The sequence below is a fragment of the Muntiacus reevesi genome, chromosome 1 (assembly GCF_963930625.1).
Source record: "Muntiacus reevesi chromosome 1, mMunRee1.1, whole genome shotgun sequence".
NCBI classification, from domain to species: domain Eukaryota; kingdom Metazoa; phylum Chordata; class Mammalia; order Artiodactyla; family Cervidae; genus Muntiacus; species Muntiacus reevesi.
In genome coordinates, this window is record NC_089249.1 from 146,006,711 (window position 1) to 146,014,131 (window position 7,421).

General features: G+C 45.2%; 1 pseudogene; it reads left to right on the forward strand.

The window, feature by feature from the left end:
* The first annotated feature begins 7,118 nt into the window (after window positions 1-7,118).
* On the forward strand, window positions 7,119-7,219 carry LOC136156788 (U6 spliceosomal RNA; annotated as a pseudogene).
* The last annotated feature ends 202 nt before the right edge of the window (window positions 7,220-7,421 follow it).

Sequence of the window (7,421 nt, forward strand, 5' to 3'; positions counted from 1 at the left end):
AATTTCTGTAAAAATGGAACCTGATATCCTCCAGGATTATGATTACCTACTATAATGTTAGAATTAAACTCTAAGCATGCTTTCTTATTCATTCATTTAATACATTTATATTGAATATTCATCTACTTTTCCCAGACACAAGGTCCCGAGAGTGGAGCAATGAAAAAGGCAGCCATTTTCTTCTCATGGAGTTTTCAGTGTAGCCTGGAGAGGAAAGCAGGAAACTTAATATATAATTGTTGTATAAGAGTTATACAACAATCGGTTTATTACAATGGCAGTAAATACTATAGTAATGATAGCTAACACCTCAATTAAACTTACTTTGTGCCAGGGATTATTCTGAGTACCATATATTCATACAGTTTTACTCATTTATTTCTTACATGCCAGTGAGGGAAGTGAAGAAATCGGTGAAGGCTTCCTGAAGGAAGTGTCAGCTTATTCTGGAAACAGGAAGAGTTAATTTTGTTGAGGAGGGGAAGGAAGATCAGGAGTTTGAGTCTAGGATGGTGAGGTCCATGTATTCACTAGCCACATGAAGCTTTAGAGCACTTGAAATGAGGCTAGGCTGAATTGAGGTGTGATATGAGTGTAAAATACATTCTGGGTCTCAAAGACAGTATAGGAAAAAATACAGTAAAATATCTCATTAATTTTTGTAATGATTACATGTTGACAAGATGCTATTTTGGCTATAATGGGTTAAATCAAATCTATTAGTAGAACTAATTTTGCCTATTTCTTTCTACTTTTGTTTCAATGTGGCCACCAGAAAATTTTAAATTATATGTGCAGCTGATGTTATATTTTGATCAGACAGTGCTGCTGTAGGAGCCTGGGGTGTGTGAGGGAGCAGGAGCATCAGGGAAACGAGAGCCTGGAGGAGACCTGGAGAATGATGGGGAAGGAGAAAGAAGGATGCTGAGGCAAATGTAAACAGCTCACTGTCTGTCCTGCAGGTTAGAAAAAGTAATTACAACCTGTATAAACTATCTGAGATTGTTGGCCTGACTAACCTACTGGAAACTCTCTCAGAACCAGCTCCAGCTGTGAGCTAGATTAACACTATTCTTAGATTTGGTATTGTAGATGGAAGAGGCCAGAACAGGACGAAAAAGTAAAGAAAAATGGAGGGACACCTCAGGGTAAAAGTCAAGCCCTATGAATGGTCCCTCAGCCCCAGCCCTATAACATCTTTCTGCCTGCCTCTTACCTCTCTGTCCTCAATCTCCTACTCAACTCTTTCCACACCCCACCCCACCCAGTTACACTCATCTCTCCGTGGGGCCTCGGATATGCTAGGCATGCTCCTACCTCAGGACTTTTGCTCCAGCTGTTCCCCTTACCTGAAAATTCTCCTCTCTGCAATCACATGGTTGCCTCCCTTAACTCTTGGTTCAAATGTCACCTTCCCAACAAGGCCGACCTTGACCATCTTGTTTACAATTGTACTCAATGGCACTCCTTTACCTTACTTGTTCCCCCCCCCCCCACACACAGGATTTATAATTTATTTCTAGCACACTACTTTCCTAAGTTTATTGAATCTGACTACTAGAAAGCATTTTCCCTAAGACATTGACCCCAGTTTTATTTCCCTCATTATCCCCAATACCCAGCTGGTATCTGGCATAGAGTAGCTGCTTGATGAACAGGTTTGCAGTAAGTGTCAGTGGCACTGATTAATGCACTACTGGTTGTTGAATAGGAATCCTCCATGCACTCTCCTTTCCTGAAGAAAACAACTTTTTTCTCCCTTTCCTGGAGGTGGACTTGATTAACATTGCTTTCCACTAAGATTTTACTCCTCAGGGTTCTGCCCTGTTCTGGATCCCAGTTCTACCCCGGAAAGGGTAGAGAAACGGCTGCTGCTACCAGACAGCTTTGGGGGCTGGGAGCTGGGATTCCTGGTACCCTCCCGGCTTTGCCCAAGTGCAGATCCCCTCCTCCCCTGCCTGTTTCCTTAGCTGTCAGGGGTTCCCAGCTCTGTGGGAGGCTGAACAAGGTACTTGGTGGATCAAGGAGGAAAAGGAGGGATTCAGTTGTCCCCTCCTGGGCAGTGGTTTTCAAGCCTGGGTCAGGGGACCAGATATATCAACATCATCTGAGAACTTAATAGAAACATAGCCTATGGCTCCAACCTAAACCCACCAGTCAGAAACAGGAGGGTGGGGTGGAGCGGGCAATGAGGGGTTTAACGATAATTAAATCATCGACTTAATTAAATCGCTCAATTAAATGAATGAACAAAGCCTCGCGGTGATTCTGATTCACTCAAGTGTGAGAAACCTCGGGCTGGGAGAAAGGAGGGACTCTGTTAGAAATTCGAAGGCAGGGAGGGACTTAAAACGTCAGGCCAGAGGACAGGTCCCGCGGGCAGGCTAGCTCAGGGTGGGTTCCCTGCGCCGGAGGCAGCGCGGGGTGGTCTGCCCTGGGAAGTTAAAGGCCAGCGTTGTTCCCAGGTCCTCCACCCCCACCCCAGGAAAGTCCCGCGGCGCGGCCGTGACCCTCTGACCAGGCTGGGCCTGGAGCCCTGAGCGCTCTCTCCACCGCCGCCAGGCCACCGCCCCTCCCGCTGGGGTCCCCGGCCGAGTCCCCGCCGGTGGGCTCTTGGCGCTGGGCTTCAGCCAGTAGGGTCCCTCCCCCTGCCCCGGCCGCCAGCCACCTCAGGCCCCTCGGGCTGTCTTCTCTGTCTTTGTTGGAGCTCTGTCCCTATTTTTCTCTCTTCCTGCCCGATTTGTTCTCCTTGCCTCCCTTTATTTTTCATTCTCATACTTATTATTATTTTTTTTTTTTTAACAGAGTTACTAAGCACCCACATGTGCCCTGGGTGGTCCTAGGCTCTGGGCAGTGAGCAGTGAAAACAAGCAAACCTGTGGGCAGGGAGCTTACTGGGTCCTGAATCCATCTGTCCCCACCTTGCTCTGCTCCCTCAGCACCCCAGCTCTCCCCTGCCTTCTCGGCACTGGCTGTTCTTCCCTCTACCTCTCCTGGTTGTATCTAAAGGAGCTTTTCTTTGGGTCCCGTGGTAGGAAAAAAAGCCTACTTCTGTCTATTATAAAGTTGCAGTTAAAATGGCAATCTTATCTTGAAGGACACTCGTTTCAAATGTTAGCAGCTATGGACACCTCAACCAAATTTAGTTTATTAGCTTCATGCAGACAGTCGGATCCTATGAGGTCACCTAGTATCTGCCTATTAATACATTGACCTTTGTGCTAGACACTCATTTATTCGAGAAAATGCATATGTGCATCCAATGATGTATTAAAGAACTTAGTCTTTGTTGAAGATTGTTCAGAATGAGCTCTGTCCAATAGATGGTGTTCTTCACAGAGCTCTGAAGAAATTAAAACAATGATGCAGAGTGACCAAACAATGCCACATTTAATCCTTTCAGCCTCCCTTCTAGGTGAATAAGACTATATAATAATTTGATAGATGTGAAAACAGGCTGAGAGACTATGCACCTTGACCAAGTACCTAAACTGAAAAGCTGCATGACCAAGATTTAACCCCCTGTGTGACTGCCTCCCGAATTGTTTCCCATTAACCTCAAGGCCAGCTTGGAGGCAAGGCTACCACAAAGAAGAGGGAGGTGAGGAAGGAGGAGTGGAATGGCACTGAAGAGGAAACTTTTGAGTACTGAACTGAAGTTTGGGTGATGCTGTGTGTTATTAATGAAGTTTCATGATCTCTCTGGGTCCTCCTTATAGGTAAAAGGTAGAGCTTGGCTCTTTGGCTACAAAAGCCTCCTTCAGGTATAATATGTAGGTTAGCACATAGAGTCTGGAGCCAGACTAGCTGGGCTGAAAATTTGCTTCCACTACTGAATTGCTGTGTAATCTTGGACAAGTCACTTAAGCTTTCTGGGCCTCAATTTTATCATCTGAAAGATTGCTATAATGGTTACTGCTTCATTGGGCAGATGACAGGGTAAATGGTTTCTAAGGTTAGGAAGGGTATTTAGCACAAAGTAAGTACCCAGTGAATGTTACCTGGTTCTTTTGTTATCCCAGCTCTAAATGGAGGCTTCACCCAGGCCAGGAACCTGTCACCCTGCAGCCCAGGCCTAACTCATGCCTGGCTCCTGCCCAGTCTAAGCCCTTTCTTTCTCAAAGCAATGAAAGTTGTGATCTCTAGTCCTGATTGTGAAGGAACCAGGATATCCTAGGAGTCTTGGAACCCAGTGGATTTTCAGTCTGGCTCACCCACAAAGGAGATAGTTTAGTATAGAAGAGTTAGAAACTTTTCATCATTAAATGTATCTGCTTCCACAGAGGTTTTGTGCAAAGCTCAAAGCATGTTATCTTTCTTTAAGGTGGGCTAGACTAGAGTCCAAAGTCAGTGAAGACAGTTTTGCATGCATGCCTACTCAGTTGTGTCTGACTCTTTGTGACCCCATTGCACCAGACTCCTCTGCTCATGGGAATTCCCAGGCAAGAATACTGGAGCTGGTTGTCATTTCCTTCTCCATGGGATCTTTCTGACTCAGGAATTGAACCTGCGTCTCTTTTGTCTCCTGCATTGGCAGGCAGATTCTTTACCAGCTGACCCACCGGGGAAGCTCAGTATTACATGGTGCCAAAGAGTAGGGCCTTTGCATGGTGGTTGATTGATCATCCTAATGGGAGGACCTTAACTGGTTTTCAGTTTTGATTTTCTTTATTTTAAAATGAGCTTGACAGCAGCATCTATCTCATGGCAAATTTGTAGAAATGAAATGAAAAATTGCATACAAGCAGTGAACACAGTGGCTAGCACACAGTAATCATAGGATGGATATTGGCTATGATCATATTACCTCATGGATTTTATACTTTGAATTTTAGTTTCCTCATCTAAAAAATGGGAACAAAAATGTTATATATACAGTCTGCCATGTACTGTCTTCCTAAAGGGATAGAGAAGTGTGTTGAACATCATAAACCTTCACGTAAGTATGAGGGAACACTCCCTGGTATTTTTCCAATGTGTAGCTTGTCTCACCTTTCCCAGCTCCCAGCCCTGCCAAGCAGTCACAGAGCCACTTAGCATCACCCACACAAGTGTCTGCTGTTTCATGCCCCAGCGCCTGTGACCTTTGCACAACTCGATTTCTCTGTCTGGTATGCCCTCTCCCTCATCCTTCAACTTATATAGCTCTTGCAGGATGCCTAAGAAACCTGATTCATTCTCCAAGGCCCAGCTCCCAAGGGTCTCCTCTCTCAAATCCTCTTAGATCCAACCAGCCAGAGTCAGTCATCTCATCCCTGCTTTGTAACCCACTGTAACGGTTCAGACTGCCATTATCTTGCATTACAACTGTTGTTTAACTTTTCATTTAATGGCAACAGTGATGAAGCACATAGGCTCTGGAACCTGAATTTCAATCCTGACTCTCACACTTATTAGTTGTGTTACCTGGGTAAAGTATAACTTACCTTCTCTGCGCCTTAGTTTCCCTGTCTGCTAAGTAGGGATGATAATAACACCTCCCTCATATGGTTGTTGTTGAGGTGAGTCGCCTTAAACAGAAGAGTGGCCGGTGCATAGTAAGTACTGTGTAAATTTCAACTTTCATTAGTGTTTCTGTCTTTCTTATCTGACGGCAGAGACTGGGACTTTTCCTCAGTGCCTACAATGAGTCCTGGCACACAGGAGGTACTCAGCAAATGATTGTTGAATGAGTGGCTCAGAATCCCATGGTCATGAATTCTTGTGTCTCCATTCAGTTGTCTCTGCTCCGCCACCCCCCCCCCCCCACCCAGATCCTGCCTGCCCTCCAGTTTTCCTTAGAAGTGGGTCTTTGAAGCTTCTGCTCTCCATTCAGTACCAATACTGCTTTCTCCATCAGAGGTTCCCCCTCCTCTTGTTCAGCTTCCTGCTTGGCTTTTCTGACTTTGAGTCTTCTTCTCCCACCTGAGCCCACAGCCCTTCTTCAGACCTCGCCTACCAACACACTCATTGTTCCCTCCATGCAGCCTCTGCTTCTGATCCTGGAGTTTATAGTCTCTACTGAATTAATTAAGAGATTTTTAGCCAGGTCTTTCCAGGTCCTCCAGTATTTGGGTCCCCACCACCATGAATTTATCTTCTCACGAAGGGTTTGCTTGGGTGCTTCTCTGAGCATGGTGAAGACCTCACCATCCTACCATCCAGTCATCTGTCCACCCATCCATCTCCCCACTTATCCGCTTACCCAGAGCACCCATACGTCTGTTCACCCACCTACCACTCATCACCTTTCTATCTGTTATTTATCCATCTTGACCTATCTTCTCACCTACCCACAGACCCACCAACCAACTTACCATCCATCCATCCATCCTTCCATTCATCCATCTATTTATCCACTAGATCAATTAACATTCACTATATACTCCCCCCTCTCCAGTCACTATATGGAATACAGACTTGAACAAGAAGAGCTGGTTTCCTATTTCATGTAGTAAAAATCTACCTGCGGAAATTAGAAAACTGAACCACAATTTGTGGCCAAAGGTAGTTTGTGTCATATGGGTGCTATGGTAGTTTATCAGAGTCCATAGATGAGCTTCAGGGATCTGGAATTCTGTGGGTGATAAGGTGTGCATGGCGTCTGTTTTTATACATGTGCATTTTCAGGGAAGAGGCTCCATGACTCTCATGACATTCTCAAAGGGGGTCCGTAGGAAGCACTAGAGGCTGCATAAGGAGAAGTGTGAAGAACAGATAGCCCGAGTTCAGGGCCTTGAGGTGGAGGAAAAGTGGAACTAACGTTTATTTTAGGCCCACTGTATTATGAACTGAATGTTTGTATCCCCTTAAATTCATAGGCTAAAGCCCTAACCCTAAGGTTAGTCATTAGGAGGTAGGGTATTTGGGAGGAAATTAGGTTTAGATGAGGTAATGAGGGTGAAGCCTCCACGATGGGATTGTTATTGTTGTGTTAGTCATGACCTGTAGCCTGCCAGGCTCTTCTGTTCCTGGGATTCTCTAAGCAAGAATACTAGAGTGAGTAACCACTCCCTTCTCCAGGGAATCTTCCTGACCCAGGGATCAAACCCTGGGTTTGATTCTTTACCATTTGAGCCACCAGGAAAGCCACTGTGATGGGATTAGTGATTAGTGACCTTATTTAAAAAATGAGGATGTTCTTACTTTGGCAGTAGTATACTGAAATTGCAAGGATACAGAGGATTAGCGTGGCCACTTCCCAAGGTTGACACAAATTCATGAAGCGTTCCATATTTTTCTGTGACGATCTAAAGGGATGGGATGGCGGGGGGTGGGAGGGAGTTTCAAGAGGCAGGAGACATACGTATACTTATGGCTGATTCACATTGTATGGCAGAAGCCAGAACAACATTGTAAAGCAATTATCCTCCAATTAATAAATTTAAGGAAAAAAAGAAGAGGAAACGACATCCTCCCTCTGCCATGTGAGGATACAGCAC